Source organism: Pinus tabuliformis, chromosome 6 (genome assembly GCF_031772625.1).
Source record: "Pinus tabuliformis cultivar Carrire ecotype Pingquan chromosome 6, CPIR1, whole genome shotgun sequence".
Taxonomy (NCBI): domain Eukaryota; kingdom Viridiplantae; phylum Streptophyta; class Pinopsida; order Pinales; family Pinaceae; genus Pinus; species Pinus tabuliformis.
In genome coordinates this window covers 365276782-365294993 of record NC_142292.1, presented here as the reverse complement: position 1 = coordinate 365294993, position 18212 = coordinate 365276782, and positions in this window count along the sequence as shown.

The window sequence follows — 18212 nt, the reverse complement described above, 5'->3', positions numbered from 1 at the left end:
GCGCTACCTTCGTTTCTATATATATCCTCCCACTTCGCGTAGCCCCAAACTTCAATTTATTCGCATAACTCACTTTTCACACAATAGCATTTTAATCCAAGTGTTTAAAGATTTAACATACTTACCTCACGGTCCTTTGAGGAAGCATCGTTCCACCTCGCTGTAGCTGACTGAAGTATCTACCGCGAACTCAGTGATAAACCCTCCTATAATTTGATGGATCCAATGATCCACAACATGCGTGATCTTATCTTCCGATGCTTCTAGTCTGCACACCAACTCTGGAGTCCACACAATAGGTTTGTTGAGCCTACACCTTCCCTGACTGTTTGCTAACTTCACGATCCAATCGTAAAACTCAGAGGCGAAGGATGCAAAAAAAAATTCGTAGATTTTTGTATATAAGTAGCGATATAACCACTCTTCCTTCGATACTCACAGATTCCTATTTTCCTGTGCCACGAACTCGTGGATCTTCTTGTCCAACCACTCTTCAATTCCTTTCTTTGTCGGATTCCAGTTGTTGGATACCTATTTCATGATTGGCAAGGTAAAAGTCCAAATATGCTCTGCTTTGATGTCACAAAGGTCCCATATTTCCTAGAGAACAAAAGGTGTGTAAAGTGTTTCAATGCTGATGATCTTGTTTCAATTTTGGTGGATGATCCAACAGTTTAAGCTGGATCATGCCATGTTTTCAATTTTCTGCTATAGACTAGAGAAAGAAGTCTGTCCAAACTGTTCAATCTTGGCAGACAAGTAGTTCAGGTAGAGAAGAAAAGGCTCCCAACAGCTTAATCTGGTACCTTGGAAGAAATAAGGGTAGAAGTAGATAGAAAAAGCAAAAGAAAAGCCAAAGAAAAGAAAAGGCAAGTAAGGGTTTGCAAGTCCAAATGCACCCTCCAAGAAGAAATAAAAATGCTAGGTAAGTAGCTGGGTAGGTAGTTGGGGTTGCAGAAAGGTTATCCCTATCATTGCAAGAATGGTGATGGTGGGCATCAAAGCAAAAGATACAGCAGGAAGCATGACTAATTTCCCTCATTCCCCTCCAATTTCATTTCTAACATTCCCCCATCAGCTAAAGATTCATGGAAAAGACAAAGGTTTCATGGTGGTTCTTAATCTTTAAGAAGCCACATTTCTTGTCTAAAGATCTTTTCATTTTGATCTACTCTTAAAACCAAGTTTATTTCACATAAACTTAATGGTTTCCCCCTCCACTTACCCTCTACTCCATGCTAACACTAACCCTATTATATAAATCCCTTATATCACCTTTTTCCCTAATATTACTAACACCACGGTGTATAAACCCCAAAATCTTATAAATATTCCCCCTTTGGTATTATAGCCAATAAAGTCTCGAGTCAGGGATCAAATGACACCTGGTCATATTGATGAACCTATGCCAACTACCCCTTCCCCTTCATGAGCTAATTCCTCTATTTTAACCCCTTTTGCACACAAAAAACCCCTAAAGGGCTTAAATTCCACCTTTACCCGCTTCAAAGGGCAAAAAACATGAAAAAACCCACTTTCCGCCGTATAACCAAGGTTAAGCGCATGCAAATCGTTTTTTCGAAATACATTGAAAACCCGTTCAAAACATGTTTTATTGCCTCCGCCCGCTTCCGTATACACTGCCCATGTCACCTCCCCGATGACCGTTGGATCAGGCCCTCCAGATCCGACGGCCCTGATCGCGTCGGAGTCCTTCCGACGTCCAACAGTTATGCGTACTATCCCCCTGTCATATCAGTCGTCCGACCACCGTCCGATCAACCTCCGTAGATCTAACGATCACCATGACGTCGGAGCTCATCCGTTGCCCTAAACTTATCTCCCGACGTCTGTATTTTGAGTACGTCACTCCGCTGCCACGCGCCCTCACCACAATGCGTTGGAGGTACAACTGACAAATACCGCCCCCGTACTGGAAGCGGTGCGATACGAAACCACTGCCGGTTTCTGGTTTCCTCATCCCGCTCGCTTACACCCTCGCCGCGTCAGCAACCTGTCAGCGCTCCGTCACCCAGGTACGCTGTCTCGTCATTCCTTTGCCCTGCCATTGGTCCACGTGTCCTGCCATCTCACTGCCCCTGTGGACCAACCAGACCCCGCCACGTCATCTGATGACGTCAGCATGACATCATCCAACCTTGACCCCACCAATGACGTCATGCTGACGTCAGCACGGATTCGCGCCAAAAGCACCAAAAGGTCTATTTTAGCCAAAAATTCGTGTTTTTTGCCATTTTTCTGTGTTCGTCGTCGTTTTATTCTGCATGCGAAACTACGTCTAAACCTGCACCGGCAGCGGAAAAGAGTTTCCTGACCACCGGAACGTCAATTTCCTCAGCGCCAACAAGCTCTGACCGGTCCAAATTTACAGGTATTCCTCATTTGAGCTCTGAAACTCCATTTTCACTGCATTTCGCATGTCAATGAGTAACAGACCTTAAGACTCCAATTTCACCGTTAAATACCATCAAGTTGACATTTAAATTGAACCAGAGCCGTCACTAAGCTACTGTCAAGCCAATTGTAGGCAATTCGAAAGAAAACTGTCACTGGTTCGCGCAATCGTGAACCCGTCACCTGCAGGAGACAAATACACCGCAAAAGAGTATCCTCTGAACATTTCCGCTACCCACCTAATCACACAGAGGTAGTATTTCAACTGCTGCAGCCTTACTTCCACCTTTCACTTGCAAAACCAACATTCTCTGCAAAGAAACCTTGTTGGTGTTACTCTGCATAGTAACACAGTCCTTGAAGAAACAGAAATCCTAAAAGAGAACAATGGACCCCCCTGTAGCTCATATAGCCCTAAATGTAGCTCCTCTGAATGCCCCTCACAAAGCATTGGACTGGAAAGCATTAGCTGACTTAGACTATAAGATATCAGAAGAAATGCTAAGCAGGAGCAGGTTTCATCTCCAAATACTAAATGAAATCAAAGTCCAACATCAGAATGGGACAGACATCTTGGGAATTTGGGATTCCTCTCTCCCAATCTTCAAGCTACCACAGGTCAACCAATTCCCAGAACTCATCCACTTGTGTGCTGAGTATTATGATGCATCCCAGAGGGCAGTGCTTGATTCTTCAGGCACAATTTTGTTTTTCATTACCCCTGAAGCCATCAGGCAGATGCAGCAGTTCAAAACAGATAAGAAGTTGGTCCCTCTATCACTAGCTGATTTGATTATGGAGGGAGCCAGAATGACAGATGCCCAGATTACAAAACTTAACCAGTTATTCATCAAAGCTAACACTGTGCAAGTCCCTCCCATCAACTATGTCTACCTCAACCAATTGGGCCTGGACCTTGTTGACATGATCAGTCCCATCCTGGGATATGATTCAGTGGAGTATGTGGATGAAACAGTTATGCACCTAATGCTCATGTTTTCTCCAGGAAGAAAACCAGTCTGCTATGACTATGCCACATACATCTCAGACAAGATGCATGAGCAGTTGATGAACCTATCAAGAGATAGGGTATTTAAATATACTTCTTACATATATCATTTGCTTTTATACTTCCAGCATGAGAAGTTCTCCTTCCCAATGAAAAGAGAAGATGCATAGGGAAATTTGAGATCGGTGGTGTACTGGACATCTGCTTTCCACCTCAATTTCTATTCTCCATACACCTATTGTGAGTTCATTGATAACTTCATTCATCCAGCCATGACTCTACTTTTGGGCTCACCTCCTCCCAGATTGACAGATGATATGCAAAGACTCCTGCATTTATCAAAAGCATACAGCATTGGGGATTGGTACTTCTACCAGCACCACACCGTTATTAGAATATATGGGTGTGAGTTGCCCCCATTTAGACTACCCAGGTTTGTGCCCATGAGACTATTTGCCTTAGAATACTTCAGGCAGTTTGGCTTTGTGGACATGTTCCACTTTTCAGGCAAAGGTAAGAAGGCACAGCTCAAAGTCAGAAGTCAACTTGGCCATTTCCTCTATAACGAAAGGGAGGAAGGGTGGAAGGAGGCAGATAGAATACTTGGGGGCCTTGGTCTCAAATACAACTTCCTATGGAAACCTTATGACCCTAACAACTTCATTACCATGAGGAGGCTTAAATACAAGTTGTCTGCTTATGATCATTGCAGCCTCCCTCACATAGAAAAACATGCCAATCAAAGTAAATGGAGGAGAGGGACTTTAGAGGAAGCTGTTACTCAAGAAGAGCTTAATCAAAGAGCTCAAAGAAACATAAAGAAAATGGCTGACCTTGAGTTTTATTCACAGGTCAGCTCACTACCAAGCATACAAATTGGAGCAGCAGCATCCTCTTCAACTGCCCAACAGCAAGCCACGAGAGTTGCTGGAAATATATCAGAGAAGGGAAAAGAAAAGGTGATGGAGATAGAGCCAGAGCAGCAAGAGAAAGAACAGACAGAGTAGCAGCAGCAGCAACAACAAAAACAGCAACAGCAGCAAGGAGAAGGGCAACCTGAAACACAGCAGCCCTTACACCAAGAAAGAGTGGTAGACACCCCAACTACCACTGAGCAGCAGGCCCAAAATGTAGAACACTCAAGGCCTGAAAACATTATTGATGCCTCGGTCCTCCAAACCCCTCAAAAGGAGGATACATTTGTCTTTAGAAAAAGAGACAAAGAGACTCCCCTGACTTCATCCATTAACCAGGGAGAGAAAAGGCAGAGACTCAATGATTTTCCAGAGGAGGATATAGCAATAAGGGAGGCATTGGGCATGGGCCCACCCAGCAGAGAAACTTCAGCAAGTTCCTTGCAGCAGGAACAAGACAGGACCATGGGAGGGGAGGTCAGCTCCTCCAGCCAGCAGAAAGAAGGGCAAGTAAGCATCAAGCAGCAGTTTATAGACATTAAGAGGAGAAGTGATCCTATCAAAGTACAACTGTATAATCACTTGCTAAACATGGCTCCTTCCAATCAGCAGAGACTTATGTCTGCTTTTGATGTAAGTGAAGGCAAAATGATAATGAGTCACTTTATGCCCACCGCGCTCCAGCCACAATCTACTGCAGATTATCTCAGGACTAATCTAGAGGTCCTGGCCAAGGACATCCACCCAATGGATAAAATTGAGCTGCACAAGCAAACTGGTGAAATGGTGTATGCCTCCCTGGCAGACAAAACGTTGGAGAATTACAAATTAACGAGCAGCCTCAATGCTACAGCCTCCCAACTAGAATTGGAGAGGGCTTCATCTCAGGCCAAGGACAACAGGATAAGATCCCTAGAGGACATCATTGTGGAAATTGGGCATAACCCCAAGGACATCAAAGGGATACAGGAGATCCTGAAACTAAGGGATGCTGACATGGCTGCATTAAGGAAGAAAGTCAAAATCCCAGCTACCATTCACCCCCAAACAGATGAGGTAGCCCAACAAAGGATGGAAAAGGATGCCACAGATCTGCTAATATCTATATATAAGCAGCTCCTGCAGACACAAGAGAAATTAGGAGAGTCTGAGGCCACACAGGTGGCACTGCAAGCAGCACTAAAGCAAAGGGAAGAGGGCCAGACCTCTCAGCCTCCCCCGGTCATCAATCTTGAGAACACTGCTCCTACCACTGTGCCTCCACCTCAACAAACTGAACAAACAGCCACATCTACTTCAGCAGCACCCATCAGCACAGATCAGAGCCTAGATATGCAAAAGCTAAAGAATGAAATACAAGTTTTGGAAGCCCAGATGACAGAGCTGAATGAAACTAAGGAACAGCTGGCCAAGGTAAATGAAAGGCATGATAAGACAAAAAGAGAAGTGGGAGAGAAGGCCAGGGAAATCAAAGCCCTTAAGGACAAAATCAAGGAGCTTGAGAATGAGCTCAAGCTAGACAAAATCATAGCTGAGATCAGAGCAATGATATGGTCCAATATTGGTCAATCCATCAACAACCAATGGCCATACATCGAGACAATCCATGAGCAACTAGAGCTCATTCCAAAGGCACAGAGGGAAATCCGAACATCAAGGGCCTTATTGGGAAATATGCCTGAAATTGCTACAAGAATGATCAATGTGCTCAATCACAGAACAAGTTCTCAGTTGGCCACCATGGGGATTGCAAATAGAACTGAAACTATTCAAATGATCAAGAGGGTTCTTACTCTTAGAAATCTGGTGCAGACATTGGACAGAAGAACCCAGGATATGAAAACAGAGGTAAACAGGTTCATGGAGAGATTCCAGATATTGCAGAATAGAGGACTCCCTAGCTTGCTGAACAGCGGAGGGAAATTATTCACCCATGAACAGTATGCTAAAAGAGTGAATGTTTTTGCCACAGCACAGGTCAATGAGAAGGCCAGCACTTCAGAAGACACAGGGCCTATTACAGGGCAGATTTTCTATGGTAAGATAGAAAATCTATTTTATATAATGAATGAAATTAATCACTTATTTAATGTGGCCCCAGATTTTTTCAAATATACTGAAGCAGAAGAGACAATGGAGGCCATCCTCAGGCACCAGCTCCCTACACAGGAATGGTGGACAGATGCAATCCAGAGAATATTGTAAACAGTAACTCATGCACCAACTTCTGTTTTTCCTACAAATTTTGATGAAAAGAAAAGTCAACAAAGTCAGCAGGCATCATAAAATCAAAGCTGAGCCAACTCAGCGGATGTAGCGGCCAACAAAGCAGAAAAAGAGAACCACAGCTGGCAAATCCGAAAACTCACTGCGCAGGCAAAAGTAAATGCGTACCTCCAGAATTAATACAGAGTAATGCAACTGACTCAGTGACTCCTAAAAGTCAAAACAATCCTCTGACAGACATGAAGGGCATTTACGCTGCATTTAACATTGTAATAACTTCTTGCCTACTTTCTGAACACTACTGAAGATATTTTCTCTCTCTCAGATGACTCAATACCTGAGATATTTTGTATACATATTTCTATATAAACCCCTTCGCATGATATAGCAAGGGTTGTTGTGAATTTCTCCTGAAGAGTCTCTTATGCTGTAATTGTTTTCTGAAAGTTAATAAAGGAAGCAATGGAATTTCGTGGATGCTTGATGTGTTGAAGATGTTCTGTGCCTGTTCATGACTGCTGGATCCCTGCGTATCTTGCCATGCAATAAGTCTCTATAACTTTCTCCATGTTTAGTTTGTTTTGTTATAAATCCATATACGCTATCTGATTTCCAATATTAAGCAACAGAGAAAAAGAATAACTCCCAGGATTTGCTTACTGAGCACCCTGAGTTCAGTCTGTGTTGTTTATAAATGTTTTCTTCAGGTGTAATCTATATAAAGTGTGATTCTTAAGCTGCTGCACTTTCAGAATACATCTTTCACATTGACCACTGTCACAGGAATTCATACTTTGCTCCTGTGCTCTGCGTTCATTTTCATTTCACCAACATAACAGAAAATTCTTAACAGATTTCTGCTAGTTGACATATATCATCACTTAAGTCTATACTTGTCTGTTAAATACACAATAGGCCTTGCATTTAGAACACTACTCAGCATATAAGATCATCTCACAGCATCTAGACTCCATTGCCCAATGGAAACTCAGCATCAAAGTATTACATCATAAGACCTGAACGAGATCCTTCAACCAAAACATAAACAAAATCTAAGCATCATAGCTAGCCTAAAACACCATCATAACAGAGACAAATCATAAAGAGAGAGCCCTCTCTGGTTGCAGTTAGGCTAGGAACTGTAACCCAAAGATTGGTTAGTGGTTACCCCGGCCGTATTCCCTTGGGAGTCATAGGGAACAACCTGGGTGTTAACATAATTGGCGACTCCACTGGGGACTTCTTAAAATTTTTCAATTACTATCTATCTTCCAAAGCTACTAGCAAGCCTGAAACCAGCCAAGAGGCCTTAGAACTGTTTCTGTAATACAGGGACAACTTTAGGGAAGAGCTAGTTAGGGAATCTTCATCCTAGCTTTGAAACATATATAGCCATTTTAAAATCTTCATCCAGTCCTTGCATATATAAAAACTTCCTATAAAAATTCCTGAAAAACAGTTAGAAACTGGCTCCTAAGAAAAATCCAAGGCACACTAGGGCAAATCCTGACCCTAATCAACCCATCATTGTTGATAATCCAAATATCATTCCAAAAAACATTAGGAGACAGCAAAAGAAGGAGAAGCCTGCTGATTCAGATATAAGTTCAGATCAACCTATCCTCATTCCCACTCCCTGCAAAGTTCTTTTCCGGTCCACCCCTAGTTCCCCTAGTTCATCATCAACACCTCAAAGTCCTCCTCTCACATCTTCACCCACTGCACATACTCTTTCAACCACTCTCCCATTAGTTACCCATCCCATTAACCCTGTTACACCAGTAATCCCTGTTGTCCCGTTTATTCCTGTCAACCCTATAAATCCCATAAACATGGCCAACAGGTATGCACCTCTGCAGATACCAGCTAATGCTGCAGCTTTACCTCAAGATTATCAAAGTAAAATCTCATATTTTGACTCAAATGGCTCTATAACAGCTATACAGCATGCCAAGAAGATGCAAGACCACTTTGAGACCTATGAAATAGATGATGACACTGTCAGAATGAGAATTTTTGTTCAAAGTTTAACTGGGGATGTTAGAACTTGGTTCAGATCCCTCAATGCAAACTCCATTACAACACCTGATCAGCTTTACGAAGCTTTTACTGAGAGATGGGAGAAGAAGAAAGATCCTCTCCACGTACTTGGTGAATATGACACTATTAAGAGAGGTCCTCAGGAGACAGTTTTGGAATATTGTGCTAGGTTTAACAATGTATATAATGCTATTCCACAGAACTTAAGGCCCCCTCCTGATTTAGCCCTATATAAATTCCCTGACGGTTTTGACCCTGATATGGCCTATCAGTTGAAAGAAAGAGATCCTCCAACCCTTGCAGAAGCTCAAAGAGTTGCTGTCACAGTAGAGGCTAACCTAATTGCCAAAAGAAATAGGGCAAAGTTGGAGAAAAGGACTACCTTCAAAGAAGAACCCTCGGGCTTTGATCAGAAGTTAGATGCAATACTAAACAGCATGAAGAGATTGGGTGAAAGAGTGGAATCAGTTGAAAGAAAGTCATCATGGGAAGCATCACAAAGCAACCCTCCTAGAAATCCGAATTTTAGGAGAACTCAGAACCCAAACATAGGAAAGACAAGTGCTGACCAAGACATTAGACCCCCTTTTCAAGAAAATTATGCAGAAACTTCCACATCTAATGAACTTAACGAAGATCCGGAGATTAACTTAATGGGTCTGGATGGTAAAAGCCATGTTTTCTTAACACAAGAGGACCATGAGGAGGATGAAATCAAAACATTCCAAACCAAGTCAGGAGAATCTTTTGATTTTAAACAAGGATATGATACTGCTGTCTATGAAGTCCATAAACAGTACAAACTAAGGAGTAGGACTGTAAATGTAAATCAACCTGAAAAGATAAAAGATAAACAGCAGTCTAAAGAAACCACAGTCACAGAACCTAATGACAAAACAAACTTGCCTACAAAAGAAGTAGTGGTTGAAGAGGTTACTGAACTACTGTCACAACTACAACAGCCCATGGAAACTTCGTCCTCTCACCCTGATTTAAATACTACCCCTCAAAACATGGGTGAAAAGGGCAGCTCTCGAAATCAAGATGAAATCCAACAAGAAGATTTAATGAACAAAGAAAGGACTGCTATCCGTGACTCCAAAGCCCAAGCTGACAAACCTTTTGACCTAGGCACAGAGATTGGTAAGCTAAAAATAGCAATTCCCCTCTCAGAGCTAGCCAAGCATGACATATACAAGCAACAGATCAAGAAATCCCTTCAACTCACTAATAGCAAAGATGATGTAAATGTGCTAGATGACACTCCGGAATTATTGTTTGGCCCAGAGGTAGATGGAAAAACAGTAGTAACAGGGATATTACCTTTTTATGTCAGCCTGCATGTTCATGATAAAATACTGCATAATGCAATGTTCGACTCAGGCGCTTCTCACAACCTTATGCCAAAAGCAGTCATGGAAAGATTGAACTTGGATATAACAAGACCATACAAAGACCTGTTTTCCTTTGATTCTAGCCAAGTCAAATGTTTAGGCCTAATAAAAGATTTATGTGTGTCTCTGGTTCAATATCCCAACAAAACCATTCTAATGGATGTTGTAGTCGCTGACATCCCACCCAAGTATGGGATGCTGTTATCAAGATCATGGGGAGCTAAACTCCAAGGTTCTCTGCAATTAGACATGTCATATGCCACCATCTCTGTTTTTGGGCAACCAAAAAGACTGTACAGAGAAACACTCATGAAATACATGGTCAGCAATGAAGAAAAGCCTCAAAATTTCCCAATATATGCTGTCCATTCAGACATAGACTCCTTCATTCTCTTCAATGACAGTGCAAGCCTCTCAAACAATGATATTGGGACTAACAAATTCTTGCAAGAACAAAACATTAATCAAGCAAGTAGCACCCACAAAACATCAATCAGTTCAACAATAGACATCATCCCTCCTCTAGTTGTCAAAGATTGTCAAACAAGTGATGAAACTGTCCTAGAAAACAAGCTGGAAAAGAAACCCCAACTCCTGCTTACATTGCCATCCCATGAACAGATTGTTAAACCTCCTTTTCAGCAAGATATCCTGTGGGTCCTAGAATTTGATGGCTCAGTTAACAAGTTAGGGGCAGGAGCTGGAGTTTGGATACATAACAAAGGGAAAAACCATGCAGAAGGCAGGGCCTATAGATTAAACTTTAGATTCACTAATAACATGGCAGAATATGAAGCTCTGTTACTAGGTCTCAAGCTAGTGAAGGCATTACAAGCTCCTACAGTTTCGATCATGGGAGATTCTGATCTAGTGATTCAACAAGTGAAAGGAAGTTTTGTCACCAATGACAAAAGGTTGAGATCTTACAGGTCCGCTGTAATTGAAATATTGAACACTTTCTCTGAGTTCCTTATCACAAAAATTTCAAGAGGCCACAATCTCCATGCACACAGTTTGGCAACATTTGCCAGCACTTTCAAATTCCCACTAGAACCCAACAACTGCTTCACTGCCGAGGTCAAGTACAGACCCTCCATTCCAAACAATGTCAAAGATTGGCAAGTGTTTGATGATGACAAGCAAATAAACAATTTCTTGACTTTGCAGTAGGAATTTTCAGGATTAAATATTGACAATGACAAAGCAAGTCAATCACAAATACTCTTTCAACAAATGGTTCATCCAATATCACCTAGAACAGCAAAACAATTACTGAATCCAACCAATTTTAACAACGAAGACATTCAGCAAATTCACCAAATGGACTGTGAAGAGGTGACCAGCGCTGAGGCTGAAATCATAGAGCTAAAAGACAACTTTTTACCCGCTGGTTTGGCTCCTTTGGAAGACATTTTTAATTCAAATGATGTTCCCAGCAAGCCAAAAATGCAGCCCTTGAATGCAGCCATTGAAGAATGCAACATAGGTACATCTCACAAACCCAAAATAATTAAATTGTCTGCATCCTTACCTCCTGATCAAAAGCCAAAATACATTGACCTCTTTAAAGAGTTCCAAGATGTCTTCGCATGGAGTTATGAGGACCTAAAGTCCTATGACACCTCTGTTATCCAGCATACCATCCCTCTCAAGCCGGATCAAAAGCCCTTTAAACAAAAATTGAGGAGAATCAATCCTATGCTTCTCCCAGCAATGGAACAAGAAGTACAAAAAATGTTTAAGGCAGGCATTATAGCACCAATCAGATTCTCTGAATGGATATCCAATTTAGTCCCTACAAGAAAGAAGACCGGTGAAATTAGGCTGTGTGTGGACTTAAGGAATCTGAACCAAGTATCTCTCAAAGACAACTATCCCTTACCTAAGATGGATCATATTCTCCAAAGAGTGGTAGGAGCCTCAAGGATTTCATTACTTGATGGCTTCTCAGGTTTTAATCAGATCCTGGTACACCCTGAGGATCAAGACAAAACTGCATTCACAACCCCATGGGGGACTTTCAAGTATGTTAAAATGCCTTTTGGGTTGAAGAATGCCGGGGCAACATTTCAAAGAGCAATGGATATTGCTTTCGCAAAGGAAATTCATGATTTCCTTGTCATTTATTTGGATGACCTCACACCTTTTTCTAAGTCTGACCAAGAGCATTTGAAACATTTGAGACAGATCTTCCTAACATGTAGGAAATATGGAATTTCGCTGAATCCCAAAAAATCCTTGTTTGGTTTAGAGGAAGGTAAACTATTGGGCCACATCATCTCTAAAGATGGCATAAGAATTGATCCAAACAGGATACAAGCGATCCTACAAATGCCCCACCCAAGAAATATAAAAGAATTGCAAGGATTCTTGGGAAAAATCAACTTCTTAAGGAGATTTATTCCAAATCTGGCCGAGTTGATCAGATTGCTTAACAACATGTTAAAGAAAGATTCAAAGGTCAAATGGATTGTTGAAGCCAAGCAAGCCTTTGAAGGAATAAAACTGGCCCTTACCCAAACTTCGGTGCTGACCAATCCTCAGTTTGACAGAGGATCCATTATCTTCTCTTTTGCCTCCCAGCATACTATTGCTGCTGTTTTATTACAGAAAGATGACCAAGGGAATGAGAAGCCTATTGCCTTCTTCAGCAGGGCTCTTAGAGATGCCCCTCTAAAGTATCAAATTATGGAGAAACAAGCCTATGCTTTGATCAAAGCTATTAAAGACTTTAGGATTTACATCCTTTACTCCCATGTTGTGGCTTATGTACCAAGTCCTATTGTCAAAGACATTCTCACCCAAGAAAACTTAGAGGGCAGAAGAGGAAAATGGATTGCCAGCATACTTGAATTTGACATTGAAATAAAACCTACAAAGCTAATAAAAGGGCAAGGCTTGGCCAAATTAATGACAGAATCAAATTTCCAGGCCCTAGATATCAATCAGCTGGACAGTGAAACAGAGCTGGCGACTCCAAAGATCAATGTAGCCTTTGAACAATCTCCTTGGTACTCTGATATCTGTTATGTGTTACAAAACCTGTGTGCTCCCCCAGGACTGTCCAGAACTAAGTGTAGGTTCCTAAAAATGAAAACATCTAGATTTTGTGTGATGGATGGAAATTTACTATGGAAAAACCATGAAGGTATATTGCTGCACTGTTTAATGGAAAATGAAACTAATAATGTCATGCAAGATTTCCATGCAGGAGACTGTGGTGGACATTTGTACTGGAAGTCCACTGTGGACAAGATATTGAGGGCTGGTTATTACTGGCCCACCATGTTCTCAGATGTTAAGAGATTCACCACCTCATGTCACAAATGCCAACTGTTTGAGGGCAAAAGACAGTTGCTGCCACTTCCCTTAAGGCCCATTGCAACAGAGAGACCTTTCCAACAATGGGGTTTGGATTTCATTGGGGAAATTCATCCCTCATCTTCAGGCCAACACAGATGGATTTTGACAGCAACAGACTACTTCACCAAGTGGATTGAAGCTGCCCCATGCAGACAAGCAAATGATTCAATAATTATTCAATTCTTGGAGAACAATATACTGGCTAGATTTGGCTGTCCAGATAAGATAATAACAGACAATGCTGCTGCCTTCAGATCCAAGAAGATGGTGAACTTCTGCCATAAATTTCACATTACTTTGGGCCATTCTACTGCTTACTATCCTCAAGGAAACGGCCTTGCTGAATCATCAAACAAAAGTTTAATAAACATCATAAAGAAGGTGCTTGAAGAGAACAAAAAGAATTGGCATAAGAAACTGGTCAATGCTTTATGGGCAGATAGACTAACAACAAAAAGATCAATTGGGACCAGCCCATATGAGTTAGTCTATGGATTAGAAGCCAAATTTCCTTCATCACTAGGAGTGCCGGTTATGAAGCTTCTGCAAGAGAGTCAAGCAGAGCCAAATGATATGCAAAGAAGGATCAATCAGATAATCTGTTTACAGCAAACTAGAGAACAAGTTTTCAGCAGAGTGCAGATATTACAAGAAAAATTAAAAAAGGCCTTTGATAGAAGAACCAAAGCAGAAGATTTCAATGTGGGAGACAAAGTCCTAAAGTGGGATGCAAGAAGAGAAGAGAAAGGAAAACATGGAAAATTTGACTCTTTATGGAGAGGACCATTTGCTGTCCAAGCAGTACAAGGTAACAACACTTACTTCCTTAAAGGTCTGACTGAAACTGACTTGGATGAAGGTCCTGTCAATGGCAGGATGCTGAAGCACTACTTTGACTATTCCCCATGAGTGGAAACCAAGGTCCCCTTGTATATATGCAGATGTACATATTATTTTCTGTTTAGATTGTAAAAATGCAGTTTTCTAAGTGATTCACCAACCAGCATAATGCAAATAGAATCAGAAGTCTACCAAGAAGGAGAGCACCAAATTTGGTACTTCAAAGCAGCAAATTTTAAGGATGACATAGGCAGCAATGGAGCAAGGCAATCTGACCTGCTGTTCTTGGTCTTTCAAAGGAAAAACCATCCCCATGTGGAGCCACTGTTGGATACCTATACCAATAGGTTTCATATTTCATGATTGGCAAGGTAAAAGTCCAAATATGCTCTGCTTTGATGTCACAAAGATCCCATATTTCCTAGAGAACAAAAGGTGTGTAAAGTGTTTCAATGCTGATGATCTTGTTTCAATTTTGGTGGATGATCCAATAGTTTAAGCTGGATCATGCCATGTTTTCAATTTTCTGCTATAGACTAGAGAAAGAAGTCTGTCCAAACTGTTCAATCTTGGTAGACAAGTAGTTCAGGTAGAGAAGAAAAGACTCCCAACAGCTTAATCTGGGACCTTGGAAGAAATAAGGGTAGAAGTAGATAGAAAAAGCAAAAGAAAAGCCAAAGAAAAGAAAAGGCAAGTAAGGGTTTGCAAGTCCAAATGCACCCTCCAAGAAGAAATAAAAATGCTAGGTGAGTAGCTGGGTAGGTAGTTGGGGTTGCAGAAAGGTTATCCCTATCATTGCAAGAATGATGATGGTGGGCATCAAAGCAAAAGATACAGCAGGAAGCATGACTAATTTCCCTCATTCCCCTCCAATTTCATTTCTAACATTCCCCCATCAGCTAAAGATTCATGGAAAAGACAAAGGTTTCATGGTGGTTCTTAATCTTTAAGAAGCCACATTTCTTGTCTAAAGATCTTTTCATTTTGATCTACTCTTAAAACCAAGTTTATTTCACATAAACTTAATGGTCTCCCCCTCCACTTACCCTCTACCCCATGCTAACACTAACCCTATTATATAAATCCCTTATATCACCTTTTTCCCTAATATTACTAACACCAAGGTGTATAAACCCCAAAATCTTATAAATATTCCCCCTTTGGTATTATAGCCAATAAAGTCTCGAGTCAGGGATCAAATGACACCTGGTCATATTGATGAACCTATGCCAACTACCTCTTCCCCTTCATGAGCTAATTCCTTCATTTTGACCCCTTTTTGCACATAAAAAACCCCTAAAGGGCTTAAATTCCACCTTTACCCGCTTCAAAGGGCAAAAAACATGAAAAAACCCACTTTCAGCCGTATAACCAAGGTTAAGCGCATGCAAATCGTTTTTTCGAAATACATTGAAAACCCGTTCAAAACATGTTTTATTGCCTCCGCCCGCTTCCGTATACACTGCCCATGTCACCTCCCCGATGACCGTTGGATCAGGCCCTCCAGATCCGACGGCCCTGATCGCGTCGGAGTCCTTCCGACGTCCGACAGTTATGCGTACTATCCCCCTGTCATATCAGTCGTCCGACCACCGTCCGATCAACCTCCGTAGATCTAACGATCACCATGACGTCGGAGCTCATCCGTTGCCCTAAACTTATCTCCCGACGTCCGTATTTTGAGTACGTCACTCCGCTGCCACGCGCCCTCACCACAATGCGTCGGAGGTACAACTGACAAATACCGCCCCCGTACTGGAAGCGGTGCGATACGAAACCACTGCCGGTTTCTGGTTTCCTCATCCCGCTCGCTTACACCCTCGCCGCGTCAGCAACCTGTCAGTGCTCCGTCACCCAGGTACGCTGTCTCGTCATTCCTTTGCCTTGCCATTGGTCCACGTGTCCTGCCATCTCACTGCCCCTGTGGACCAACCAGACCCCGCCACGTCACCCGATGACGTCAGCATGACGTCATCCAACCTTGACCCCACCAATGACGTCATGCTGACGTCAGCACGGATTCGCGCCAAAAGCACCAAAAGGTCTATTTTAGCCAAAAATTCGTGTTTTTTGCCATTTTTCTGCGTTCGTCGTCGTTTTATTCTGCATGCGAAACTACGTCTAAACCTGCACCGGCCGCGGAAAAGAGTTTCCTGACCACCGGAACGTCAATTTCCTCAGCGCCAACAAGCTCTGACCGGTCCAAATTTACAGGTATTCCTCATTTGAGCTCTGAAACTCCATTTTCACTGCATTTCGCATGTCAATGAGTAACAGACCTTAAGACTCCAATTTCACCGTTAAATACCATCAAGTTGACATTTAAATTGAACCAGAGCCGTCACTAAGCTACTGTCAAACCAATTGTAGGCAATTCGAAAGAAAAACTGTCACTGGTTCGCGCAATCGTGAACCCGTCACCTGCAGGAGACAAATACACCGCAAAAGAGTATCCTCTGAACATTTCCGCCACCCACCTAATCACACAGAGGCAGTATTTCAACTGCTGCAGCCTTACTTCCACCTTTCACTTACAAAACCAACATTCTCTGCAAAGAAACCTTGTTGGTGTTACTCTGCATAGTAACACAGTCCTTGAAGAAACAGAAATCCTAAAGGAGAACAATGGACCCCCCTGTAGCTCCTATAGCCCTAAATGTAGCTCCTCTGAATGCCCCTCACAAAGCATTGGACTGGAAAGCATTAGCTGACTTAGACTATAAGATATCAGAAGAAATGCTAAGCAGGAGCAGGTTTCATCTCCAAATACTAAATGAAATCAAAGTCCAACATCAGAATGGGACAGACATCTTGGGAATTTGGGATTCCTCTCTCCCAATCTTCAAGCTACCACAGGTCAACCAATTCCCAGAACTCATCCACTTGTGTGCTGAGTATTATGATGCATCCCAGAGGGCAGTGCTTGATTCTTCAGGCACAATTTTGTTTTTCATTACCCCTGAAGCCATCAGGGAGATGCTGCAGTTCAAAACAGATAAGAAGTTGGTCCCTCTATCACTAGCTGATTTGATTATGGAGGGAGCCAGAATGACAGAGGCCCAGATTACAAAACTTAACCAGTTATTCATCAAAGCTAACATTGTGCAAGTCCCTCCCATCAACTATGTCTACCTCAACCAATTGGGCCTGGACCTTGTTGACATGATCAGTCCCATCCTGGGATATGATTCAGTGGAGTATGTGGATGAAACAGTTATGCACCTAATGCTCATGTTTTCTCCAGGAAGAAAACCAGTCTGCTATGACTATGCCACATACATCTCAGACAAGATGCATGAGCAGTTGATGAACCTATCAAGAGATAGGGTATTTAAATATACTTCTTACATATATCATTTGCTTTTATACTTCCAGCATGAGAAGTTCTCCTTCCCAATGAAAAGAGAAGATGCACAGGGAAATTTGAGATCGGTGGTGTACTGGACATCTGCTTTCCACCTCAATTTCTATTCTCCATACACCTATTGTGAGTTCATTGATAACTTCATTCATCCAGCCATGACTCTACTTTTGGGCTCACCTCCTCCCAGATTGACAGATGATATGCAAAGACTCCTGCATTTATCAAAAGCATACAGCATTGGGGATTGGTACTTCTACCAACACCACACCGTTATTAGAATATATGGGTGTGAGTTGCCCCCATTTAGACTACCCAGGTTTGTGCCCATGAGACTATTTGCCTTAGAATACTTCAGGCAGTTTGGCTTTGTGGACATGTTCCACTTTTCAGGCAAAGGTAAGAAGGCACAGCTCAAAGTCAGAAGTCAACTTGGCCATTTCCTCTATAACGAAAGGGAGGAAGGGTGGAAGGAGGTAGATAGAATACTTGGGGGCCTTGGTCTCAAATACAGCTTCCTATGGAAACCTTATGACCCTAACAACTTCATTACCATGAGGAGGCTTAAATACAAGTTGTCTGCTTATGATCATTGCAGCCTCCCTCACATAGAAAAACATGCCAATCAAAGTAAATGGAGGAGAGGGACT